General features: G+C 31.1%; 1 protein-coding gene across 1 annotated transcript in view; it reads right to left on the minus strand.

Annotated features, from left to right (window-relative positions):
- The window catches only part of LOC148311993 (uncharacterized), a 379,515-nt gene that overhangs the window by 312,666 nt on the left and 53,914 nt on the right, over positions 1-12,935 (minus strand). The gene's annotated exons all lie outside the window — the stretch shown is intronic.

Genomic DNA, 12,935 nt, shown 5'->3' on the forward strand with positions numbered 1-12,935 from the left:
TATAAATACATATATATATATATATATATATATATATATATATATATATATATATATATATATATATATATATATCTTACTTCTTAGCACTTCTATCGGTCTCTTTGAGCTTCTTATGCCCTGTAAAAGTCTTCTGGAACGACGACTAGAGGGCGTTATCGTCCACTTTCAGAAATACTAGTAAATAATTTGTTGAAATTTTAAAGCGAGCATTTAACTTAGTTTTAGATAAATGCACAGCCTCTTTTGCGCAAAGGAATTTTCAGCAATGCTAAAAGCTGCGACTTAACTATTTTGTTAGACAGACACTGCACTTTGCATTTAAAGCTTAATTTATTAAGTGAGCATTGCTTACTGCGACTTAGCCAAGTGAAACCATTATGTTGGAATAAAGTTGGCCGTGTTTACTGGCGCTATATCTGGTACAATGGTGCTCTTGTACGTTCTGCAGTAATTTATATGTTTTCGAGTCTGATATAATTAATGTATGATCAAAATTGTATTTATGGCCATCGTTATACATGTATAAAGTCAGCACAAATTACCTTTTAATGTTCAATTTATAGCTTCATTAATATATAATGTTGTAATTATTTACAACATTTTAAGAGTGTTCAAATAGGACAGAAACCCGCCTATGACGGTTGTAAGCCCCGTAAATGCCCAGACTTCCATGTTCTTTTTCATCTATTTTAAGATGTAAAAAAAAAAATTAAATAAGTTCTAATCGAAGATAATCCAGATTTGTGAACAAGTTCTTGGACACACTGAAAACGTTGTAATTAAATTAACTGGACAATTCAAAAGCTTATATGAAAACATGGAAATTGCATTTTCTAGCGTTTCTCAAGTACATATGTAAGTATAATCCAAAATTCGGACCTCACATACAAATGAAAGAGTTTCCGCTTGGTAAAAAGCTTCTTCATGTCACCAATAGATGTATCTACGACGCGCATAAAGGTCATTCAGTCTATTTATAGCGAAATGGCAAAAATTATTGACTGCAAATCAACTGTGAACTGTCAAATTTACAAACAATGTAGAAACAATGTTGCCGGTTTAACCCTTCCCTTACGGTGATAAAAACTCCCACGTGCTCCGGTGATATGTATTTTTACATCGTTTAAAAACGGATAAAATGTGAATATTCCTAAATGTTGCTTTTATTTACCATATTTTAAGTTGAGATGTAGCAATTTTATAATGTTAGCTCTGATAATCATCTGAAAACAAGAAAAAAGACATCGTAAACAGTCGCAATAGCTAGCGTAGCGACACGACCGTTGTATACGACGGTCTGCGCACTTCTAAACTTGCAATGACATACGCGTATATACACAGCAACGGCACGCGCTTAAACAATGAGAAACGTTTGTGTATTGGTAATTCTTTCCGATTTTTTTAACAAATTATTTATTTCCGTCGCTACAAATGAATACCTTAATATTACAATACTTTCATGTAATCCATGATTATATACAACATTTTGAATGTGTTTAAATACTTGTTCACAAAATCTGGATTTTCTCCAATTACAGGATTTATTTTCATATTATTAAAATGTGTGTTTGAGTGTGTACAAGTATTTGGACACACTCAAAATGTTGTAAATAAATTATCTTGTCAAATTATAAGCTTAAATAATAAAAACGAAAATGATATTTTCTGGCGTTTCTCATGTGTGTGATTATAATCAAGGATTCGGACCTCACATACTAATAAAAGAGTTTCTGCTCAATAAAAAGCTTCTTTTCATCTCACCAATAGATGTTTCTAGTGAAGTTCTAGTGATTCAAGAAAAATGTTTCAAAATTGGTTCATATTTATAGAACTTCTAAGAACTTGAGAAGTGTGGTTGTCAATAATGGGTAGAATTGGTGTATGTTACACGTGTGTAAAGTGATCACTTAAACCAGCCTATGACGGTTGTCAGCCCCGCAAATGCCCAGACTTCCATATTCTTCTTCATCTTTGATGAGATGTCAAAAAATAACACGATTATATTATATATACGGAGGAATACAAAAAATTGAAGGGCGTACCTACTATATTTTATATTGAAAAGTCAAGTTATAGTAAATGCATATCACCTAGAGGGGAAGGTTTAAATCTAAACCTCTAAAAAAATACCTTATTTATCATTGAAATCACTCAATCATTTAATCGAATCCAGTTGAATGTAAGGGAGTTGAATATGTAGTATGTGGAAGCGAAGTGCAGACACACATGTGATGAGGTAATTATGATGTATTACCCATCGGTGTATCCTGGCGAGCACTAACTAGTAAGTTATTAACTAGATTTCCCCCTTTGCACAGAAAACAGAGCTAAAACCACACTATGAGAGAGATAGAAACTCAATAAGTTATAACTATAATTAGTTACTTCATGTCTGGAAAGCTGATTGAAAAATAAGATAGAAATCAGATATAAAACTTGTATAAGACTATTATTTCATTTTAGCTTATTTAAAAATAAAATAAATACTTGATGATTTTGATTTTATTAATAATAATAAAGAGAAATTTCTTGAATGTTTTTCGCAGATTCAATTCAATTCAATTTATTCAATAAAAAAAATAATATATACATAACAAACAATATTCAAGGCGTATATATTAAAAGTAAAAGTAAGCAAGAAGACTTAAAGGTGTAGAAGAATCCCGCTTCGGAAAACTCCTTCGGACACATGGAACAGATCAATATCCAATGTGATATTGTTCAACATAGCGGTAGCTCTTCCTACAGGCATAACCATCGGCAGGTTGGTCCTGTGTATAGGAATGTGAAATAATCTATGCCGACGCTGTCTTAGGTAACTATCGGGAACATACAGACCAATGCTCCGGATAATTTCAGGATTATCGATCATACCGCGCAACAATCGATAAAAATGCGTAATTAAATACACATTCCTTCTAGTCTCTAAACTATTGTAGCCAAGCATACCCTGGAGAAACTGGGTCGGGTAGAGCCAAGGATAATAGCCGTACTCTCTCATGTAGAGATACCTCAAAAACTTCTTTTGGACTTTCTCTACCATAAGAGAGTACTTAAGCTCGTGTGGCCCCCAGATCATCGAGCCACTCTTGAATACTTTGATCAGATACTTTGTGGCACATTTTATAAACTTCATAAAATAAAACAACTTTGTTTTAACCACTTTTTATTGGTACACTTTATCCGACCTTGTCATCATCAGGGTTCATGTACTAAATTTTTAAATTTTAATTTTTTTTTTATGTACGAAATCTTGATTATTGTACCTATTGTATTCTTTTTAGGGATGAACCTTATTAATTTATTATTTACTACACACATTCACTACAATTTTTACGATATATAAACTTAATATGCTTTAAATTTTACTTAATATCTAGACTTTTCTTATGCATAGGTGTAAAGGACTGTAATACCCATGATTTTTTTTATATTCTGATTTATCATGGGTAATTAATAAATATAATGATTTATAAAAAGTAGATAATAATAGTGAAACATGGAGTTGGCAAAAGAAGGACGAAAGTAGACTGAATGCAGTCGAAATGCGATCTCTCAGAAGAATGTGCGACAAAACGATGTATGATAGATGTGCGAATAGTGAAATAAGGAAGGAATGCAAAGCTGAGATAAGCATTATCGATAAAATTAAGAAAGGTGTGTTGAGATGGTTTGGACATGTGGAACGAATGAGTGAGGAAAGAACGGTAAAACAAATTTATGAGGCGAATGTTAGTGGGAAAAGAAGCAGAGGAAGACCGAGAAAAACATGGCACGATCAGGTATGCCAAATACTTGAAAGTGGTCAGGTTAGGAGTCGTAACAATCGGCGGGTATGTATGAGGAGATGCATGAACGTGGAAGAGGCGAAGAATGTCTGTGGTGTGGCGCTCTATTCTCTTTGCCTACCCCTGCGGGGAAGCGGCGTGATGGTTAGTTAGTGTTAGTTAGTTTTAAAAGTAGATAGTTTACAGTATAAAATAAATAAATATGTATGATTTTTCTATAATTTATTGATTCATGAATTTTTCTACGATTTTTACTGGGCCTTGATAAAAATATTAAATTTTAATATTTTCGTACGTCGTTATAATGAAAATATTTTGTAACAGATGAAAAAATAATAAAATTAAATAAAAACTTCATCATACTTTGTCCGAGTATAATTTGACGCCATTAAAGTCATGCGAAATAAAATATTAACTGAAAATTCCTTTCTACTCTACCCGATTTATTATTTGGCACTTCATCAAAGTGTCCCCGAGTAATTTTGTTAATTCAGTTCAAAGCTTGCATTTTTTATTTTTAAAATATTTTTATTTTTACATATGCGGTCACTCCGACTCGCATCAAAACAAACGACTTATCTTTAGAAATGATTATTAAATATAAATTAAAAACATTTTGAGAGTGTCTAAAGACTTGTTCACAAATTTGGGTTTTCTACACTATAATGAGTTATTTTTAAATTTGGACATCTCAACAAAGATGAATATATGGAAATATATAGAAGTCTCCTATGGCAGGGTTTACGATCTATCATGATTTAATACTTTATCCATGGTTTTGACTTTATCTTGTTTGATCTTTCATGGTTTTGACATTAACCAGCCTATTTTTATTTACAGATTTAACAGAACATAAACATTAATCCATTTACAATACTGAATAACAAATAAAACAGAAACTTGTAACATTCCAATTACAAAATATCACAAATTTTAAAGTAATGTACATGTTGAGAATAGCAATAAGGTAAAAATAATCACAAATTGGATGATCGATTTATTTTGAAAGAATCCATGGGATCCATGATCAGTAAAACGTCTCGATATGTTTACAACCACATAGAAGTCTTACTTAGGGATGAACAGACTACTGACTTGAAACCAATTATTAAAAAATAAATCCCCATTTTAGGAAAAAGTTTAATATCCACTGAATGTTTAAGAAAACAACTTAAGCATGATGTAAGTTCTCAATATGCCTACAATGAATTTCTCCTTAACCCTTTTCATACAGAGATCTAAAAAATACACATGCTCTGAAGATATGGATTCAAAAGACCCCAGCCCTTTTCATAGAAATATTGTATGTAATAATTACACAGAGCTTGCGACAGACGACGTGCAGTCAGTGCAATATCCACAAATAGACTGACAGAATCATAGCACGAATAATCAGAAGAATGCATTTCATAAATGCTCTGCCTTCCGCCTTCTCCTGAGGAGTTTTACGTGGTTTCCTCCCAGCAATGAGCAAATGCTGAGAAGTTCCTGTTTGGCCCACACTAGATTATCCCTCCTGTTCCCAACACAGATCCAAATAAAAACATATTAAATTAGCTATAAGAAACAAAAATCCACTATATGATCTATAAACCTTATACATAATAATCAAGGTAAATAATAAATGCAATTCCCATCTAAAAATCAAAAATCCGTAAATGCTGTATCGCTTACACTCAGCGCAGTAATAAAAGGGGAAACAAATGAAATATCTCGAGTAAATGTAAATAACACGCGGTGACACGGACCGTTCGACCATTGGATCACGTACTTATGGATTAGACCACCGATCGAGGGAATGTTTATCAAAACAATAAATTGAAGCGAATGTATGAGAAGATGTATGAATTTTGAAGAGGTGAAGATTATGGAGAAATACAGATTGGTGTGGCGTTCTATTTTCTTTGCCAACTCCTGCGAGGAGGCGGGTTGATGGTTCGTTAGTTAATCATAATTAATTGAAGATCACACTTTCCAAGTATTTAAAAAAAAAAGTATTGTTAAAAATCTAAAAAATATTTTCAATCATCGATCCTTTTTTAAATTAAAGTTTACCTACTTGGTAAATACCACTTTTTCTTAAAATCTGTTTTAAAACGTTCCGCATCATGAACATCATACGGTGTTTGAAAATGATGCATAATGCATCGAAACACGTGTCACAATAGATTTTAAGAAAAAGTAAAATTTTAATTTATAACTTACAAATATCTAGATCAAATTGCTTAGATTTAAAATAATTGAGTGAAACGTTATGTTAGGGGGATTTTGAATCCCCTCTTAGTTCCAGGTAGGTTAAATGAACAAGCAGGCTTTATAAATATGATAAAGTAGTCTCTATCTCATTCGGGGTGTTATTTCGGCGGTAGAACCTTCATAAATTTTTCTTTTGAGGCTCTGTGGGTCACAGGGCGAGATTTCAGGTGTTCGGGGTCTGAAAAGGGTGCCACGGAAGGTTGCCCGATTATACCGTAATGTACTGAAGATTCATTTATCAATATAAATTTCAGAGCTGTCCAGGTGCGGTCATAAAATTAAGACATAATGGCAGATCACGGTTATAAAATCTCCATAGGTTATTGAAAGCAATAAATAAACGGTCAACAATGGATTTCATCGACCGACCCTTTGTGATAAATTGTGAAATAATATAATCAGCAATCCTTTGTCTTTTTGGCACCCTCTCACGAAGTTTTTCAAACGCCCCTCAAAGGATAAAGTTTAAGATTTTTAAAGAACTTAACAGGATGTGAAAATTTAGCCCAGTATTTTTAGGGGTCGTAAAAAATTGGAGGGATATTTTAGCTCAATTTGTTATCAGTTTTTCAAATTTTTTCATGGCTTTCAGCTTTCGTGAAATTCGTGTCGCGCGGAAATCAGACTACTGCTACTCCATTAGCAGGAATTTCAAAGGGCCTTAAATTTATTAATAAAGAAGAAAAATAAATCCTTTTTTTCTTTAGTGTTTCCAGAATATCTTATACGTAATAATATTAAGAAAAAGTAAAAGAGCTTTTAACAACCTTCCACCTCATGCCTCTACAAGACCTTGACTATTATTTTTTTATAAATGAGAGAAGATGGAAGTTTAAGCATCCCAGGGCTTAAAAGAAGGCAGGAGTTGATAACCATGATTTGATATAATTTTATGAGATTATATCAAATCATGGTTATCAACTCCTGCCTTCTTTTATATATAGCATAACAATTTGTATAGCCTCTCACCAGTCTGATGATGTTGGTAACGACGAAACCCGATCGCTGGTCAAATAAAAAAGTGGAAAAGCTAAAAATATTGGTTTTAATCTAATAATAAATTAAAAATGCAATTCCATCACGAAGTGTCAGTGGATAATATAAATCTATTAAAAAGCTTATAACTTAGCTTTGGCTGGCAATAAATATTTGATGTATTTTAGTTTTAATAAAATATTTTCATTTAATTAATTTGCTAGACACTACTTACTTGTCACGCGGTTCCTCTCCAAAAAGGAACTAAACTTTTGTGCTTGGAGAGGAACTTACATTCAATGTTTATTGTTTATACTTATGAATGATATTATAGTTTTTTGGTATTATGACTTTTTGGTGTGTGTATTTTATTCATGATTTTCTATCAATATATAAAATAGGCATTTAATTTATTTTTCAGAATTTTAATAAGTATCTTCTTTTAAAATTATATCTGTAGGAAGATTTTCGAAATACTTGTTGATTTAAGTTATATATGATGATAAAAAAAAAAACAATTAAGTATATCAGACCACTTTTTGAGTTGATTACTGTAAACACGACAAGATTCGAGAACAACAGAACAACAGATCTAAATACAAACCAACATTTTGAGTGTGTCCAAATACTTGTTAACAAAATCTGGATTATCTCCAATTACAACCAAGAATTTGAGTAGTGAGGTTGTCAATAATGGGTAGAATTGGTGAATGTTACACGAGTGTAAAGTGATCACTCAAATTAGCCTATGACGGTCGTCAGCCCCGTAAAGCCCAGACTTCCATATCCTTCTTCATCTTTGATGAGATGTCAAAAAATAATATAAATACAAACCTTTTGCATTTTTACTTATTGAATAGAACGTCAAAATTTTCGAAACTAGGCTTGTTTACTCAAAAAATGGTCATATACAAGAGTTTTAGTTATTTTATTTTTATTTTTATTTTTTCTTTAATGTTTTATTAAATTACTCCTTTGATCCTTTCAAACCCTCTGAATTCTAGATCTATCCTTATTGTAAAGTACTATCTTAGTACTTAACTAAACTTCGTACTCCTCGGCTGCCTTTGTCATACGAATTTTTAAACAAAGCAATTTACGCTAGATAATCCACTTTATACTTCATAAAAAAACTTACATGTTTGAAAACATCTCTCCCTTTAAACTACAGGGTGATTTATTCAATGATTATTATTTTTTGACATCTCATCAAAGATGAAGAAAAATATGGAAGTCTGGGCATTTGCGGGGCTGACGACCGTCATAGGCTGGTTTAAGTGATCACTTTACACACGTGTGTTCACTATAAATATTTTATTATAACTTAATTATAATGTCTGTCGGTTTCGAACCTAACCGCTTTCTTATCAAGACTAATTAATACAAAGTATTTATAGTGATTTTAAAACAAAGTTACATTTCTTTGTATTTTAGTCATATTAGGCCTTAGCCATATTAAACCTTTGTGACGGTGTAACGTTATATCTCCACCCTGTATATATCAAAGTTTACAATTTTGCGTTTCGCCCCAACAATCTTGTTTATAGTCAGCCCCCTGCCTCCTTCTCTTCCCCTCCTCACCACCATCCACCCACGATCAACTTTTACAGCCGACTTCAAAGAATCGCTGCGGAGCCGATGGCCTAACTATTTCGTAAGACGTTCAGGGAACAGCGTATTCACAAACCGTATGATGAGTTTAATTTACGAGGTCTAAACGCTTCATCACAAGGTTTGGAATTTAAATAAATTATTCTTTGTTTAATTGTGCTATTGAAAATCGTATGGCAATTTTTTTTATTTTGTCTGAAGACAATCTAAACAGCGAGTAATATATCGACGGCCCCTACGTAAAGTACTCTATCTGCAAATTTGTTACTTTCCAGGAGAGAGCTTAGAAGATTTTTTAACGTATTATTTTTTATTAATTAACGGTTTTATCTGAAATTCTAAACTAGTATTATTCATTCAAAAGTACGATAAAATAATGTATTAAATCGTTTTAAAACATTATGCTTTATCAAAATTAAGTAGTTAGCGTTTTAAAAGTTCACTTCATTTCGAAAATTCCATGTAGATAGCGTACATCTGAAAACTAGGCGTAATTTATTTTATATCTATATTTTTTGTTTGTCCATATGTGTAAATAACGGTCAGTTGATAACATACACCAAATATCTCAAAATTGACAAAAATATAGTTAGAGCACTTTACGTAGGGCCCGTCGATATCTCAAAAGAATCTAAGAGAATAATTTTTTTAACTAAAAATGTTTAAAAAGAAGTATCTGCAAAATAAATTATAATTTGAGGCTCTCTCTCCTAAAAAAAATATGAAATAATTCGGAATCAATCTGTATAATAAATATACAAGTTTTTCACTTATCTTTCAACTGCTGGTGCCACACCTAGCCATACATCCAAATCGATAGAATTGTACCCACATATGATAAGAATCGAAGACTATAACAGAATAAGTTTTGCACACAAATTCCAAGGGATGCCGAGCATCCACAGCGTGCTAAGGCAAAACGCATTTGCTAATTAATTTAGCTTACCAATGAAAAAAAATATTTGATAAATTTTTTCAATGTGCTCAAGTACTTTTTTAAAAATCTGGATTTTATTCTATTAGGAGTTATTTTTCCATTTTTTTTAACAACACAACATATATGCAGAAGTATATGGAAGTCTGGGTATTTACGGAGCTTACGACCGTCATATGCTGTTTTAAGTGATCACTTTACACACGTGTAACATTCACCAATTCTACCCATGATTGACAACCATGTTACTCAAATTCAAGGAATGCACTTTGTTTCGAATTTGAAGTAAGGTTATCAATCAAATATAATATATGAATGGGTATAATGGGTGAATGTTACACGTGTATAAAGTGATTACTTGTAACGGTTGTAATCCCCGTAAATGCCCAGACTTCCTCTTCTTCATCTATATTGAGATGATAATTTTTTAAAGATATATTTCACTAATTTCTCAACTGATGGAGCCACAATCAGTCATACTTCCAAATATATTGAATTGTACCCATATGTAAAAGCGATCCAATACCATAACAGACATGCGTATGTTATGTAGGTACACAAAAATTTCAAGGGATCTATGTTTATCAATTAAAAATAAATATGTGATAAAATTAAACATATATTTTTAATAAATTTAATATTCCTCATAACCCGGTAGGTCTAAAGAACCGATTTCTATGAAAGTTTGGAAAGCTTTTAAACTAGAAGTGTTGCTTTACAAATATCATACAAAACTGAAGCTTAGTTAGATGTATGAATAATAATATTGGAAATTCAATTCTGTATCAAAGGCATTGTCAATCTTTGAGTTAAGAAAAACTAGATGTAAATAATAAGATATTATTTTTTGACATCTCATCAAAGATGAAGAAGAATATGGAAGTCTGGGCATTTACGGGGCTGACGACCGTCATAGGCTAGTTTATTTAATTGGTGAATGTTACACACGTGTAACATTCACCAATTCTACCCCAATCTACAAGATGTAACGAAACTTTTTACTAAGCAGAAACTCTTAAATTAGTATGTGAGGTTCGAATCCTGGATCATAATCACATACGCGAGAAACGCCAAAAATCCTTTCATCTTATTATTTTAGTTTTTTATTTGACTAGATAATTTATTTATAATAGTTTGAGTGACTCCAGTGGTAAATAAAATAAATATTCTTATTTTCAGTATTTAAGTCAAACGTTATTAATGAGTTATGTTTTTTGATCCATCTGAGACCCAGATTGAACGTAGAACATTAAAAAACATAAATTGAAGCTTTTTTACAGCATTCGTACTAAAAGAAACACTTAAACTACTAATTTAGATCTAATGATCACTGCCCACTCGCTCTGCAACTACACACGACCCTCCCAGTCCGCTACCACACACCCTTAGTCCACCCTCTCATCTCCCAGTCTGCCACCACACACCCCCAGTTCAGGGAGAAACAAGGTAAACTAATAAGGCGGTCCAGACTGCTTGCCCAAACACTTGCCTAATTAAGTTGTTTTTCTCTTGGGTTAATCGCATTATTATACAAGGGTAGTTATATATTTTCACGTCTTAAGGGAACAACCGACGGATGTAATACCATTCAAGGAATTAGATGAAACAATATAAGTATATTAATTGAATTGATCGAAGGAAATCAATGTTATTTCATTCATAAAATGCTGATTTTTATAGCTACACAGGTATAAATTACACACGAATAACTTCTGATATTATTTCTTAATTGGTATTAAGTATACGCATATAACACGAGTATATGTCCGCCTTTATAGAATAGTAGTAAGCTCGCTAGGCTACCATGCTGGAGGTCCTGGGTTATATTCTAAAGAGGTTTAAAATAAAATTTTCTGTCTTTATATATTTATATATATATATATATATATATATATATATATATATATATATATATATATATATATATATATATATATATATATATATATATATATATATATATATATATATATATATATATATATATATATATATATATATATATATATATATATATATATATATATATATATATATATATATATATATATATATATATATATATATATATATATATATATATATATATATATATATATATATATATATATATATATATATATATATATATATATATATATATATATATATATATATATATATATATATATATATATATATATATATATATATATATATATATATATATATATATATATATATATATATATATATATATATATATATATATATATATATATATATATATATATATATATATATATATATATATATATATATATATATATATATATATATATATATATATATATATATATATATATATATATATGGCTTTACCGACACAATGGAGTATTAGTTCCAACCCTAATGTATGGAAGTGAAGCATGGAGCTGGCAAAAGAAGGATGATAACAGACTGAATGCAGCCGAAATACGAAGTGTGGCAAAAACATGTATTATAAATGCCCGAATAGTGAAATAAAGGAAAGATTGCAAGGCCCAACATTAGCATAGAAATATATTTTGTATATTAAAAGCTTTGCCAACTTTGTAATATGGTAACATAACACTCTCTTTATCATTCCTCGTAACTTCGTGTAATACCACTTAAAAACATTGTGTAATACAACTTGTTAAGTATTATAACAGGGAAACACGTTTTTAATATAATATTACCAGGCGAGCATAAAGTCGAATCGTTTTTTACTCATTTTTTGAGCAGGTGATTTTGATGGCGACGCTTTTCTAAGCGAATTATTAATCGGCGAAAATAAAGCTAAAATCTTATTTTATGTGTCGAGTTATGGCGCCATTTTCCAAGACGCCATCTTGTTTGCGATTCGAAATTGGGACAATGCGCTATTAGCAGTAATCTGTTTGCACACTTGCGGCGATTTCACACCGTTTATTCATTTGTTCGAAAGCTGTAAAATTATTCGAAAACACATTAATCTGTAGGTACATTGTATAAATGCTTGAATACTTTTAGCTAACAGTATAATTTTCACACCGCTTCCCAAAGGGTTGGCAGAGAGAAAAGAACGCCACATTAACCTGTATTTGCAAGCAATTTTCGGCTTTTCCACATTCATGCATCTTTTCGTACATACTCTGACTCTAAACCAGATCGCGCTTAAGTATTTGAAATACTTGAGCATGTCAAATTTTTCTCGGTTTTTTGCTTCTTTTAAATTCGCCTCATAACTGTTCTTACCTTACTCGCTTATTGCACATGTCATATAATGATAAGATTTAAGAGTTTCTGCTTAAAAAAAGCTTATTTTTATCTTACTAATAGATGTCTCTAGTGAAGTTCGAGTGATTCAAGAAAAATATTTCGAAATT

The sequence above is a fragment of the Brachycentrus maculatus genome, unplaced genomic scaffold (assembly GCF_059751285.1).
Source record: "Brachycentrus maculatus isolate JH-2025_06_01 unplaced genomic scaffold, ASM5975128v1 h1tg000053l, whole genome shotgun sequence".
Classification (NCBI taxonomy): Eukaryota; Metazoa; Arthropoda; class Insecta; order Trichoptera; family Brachycentridae; genus Brachycentrus; species Brachycentrus maculatus.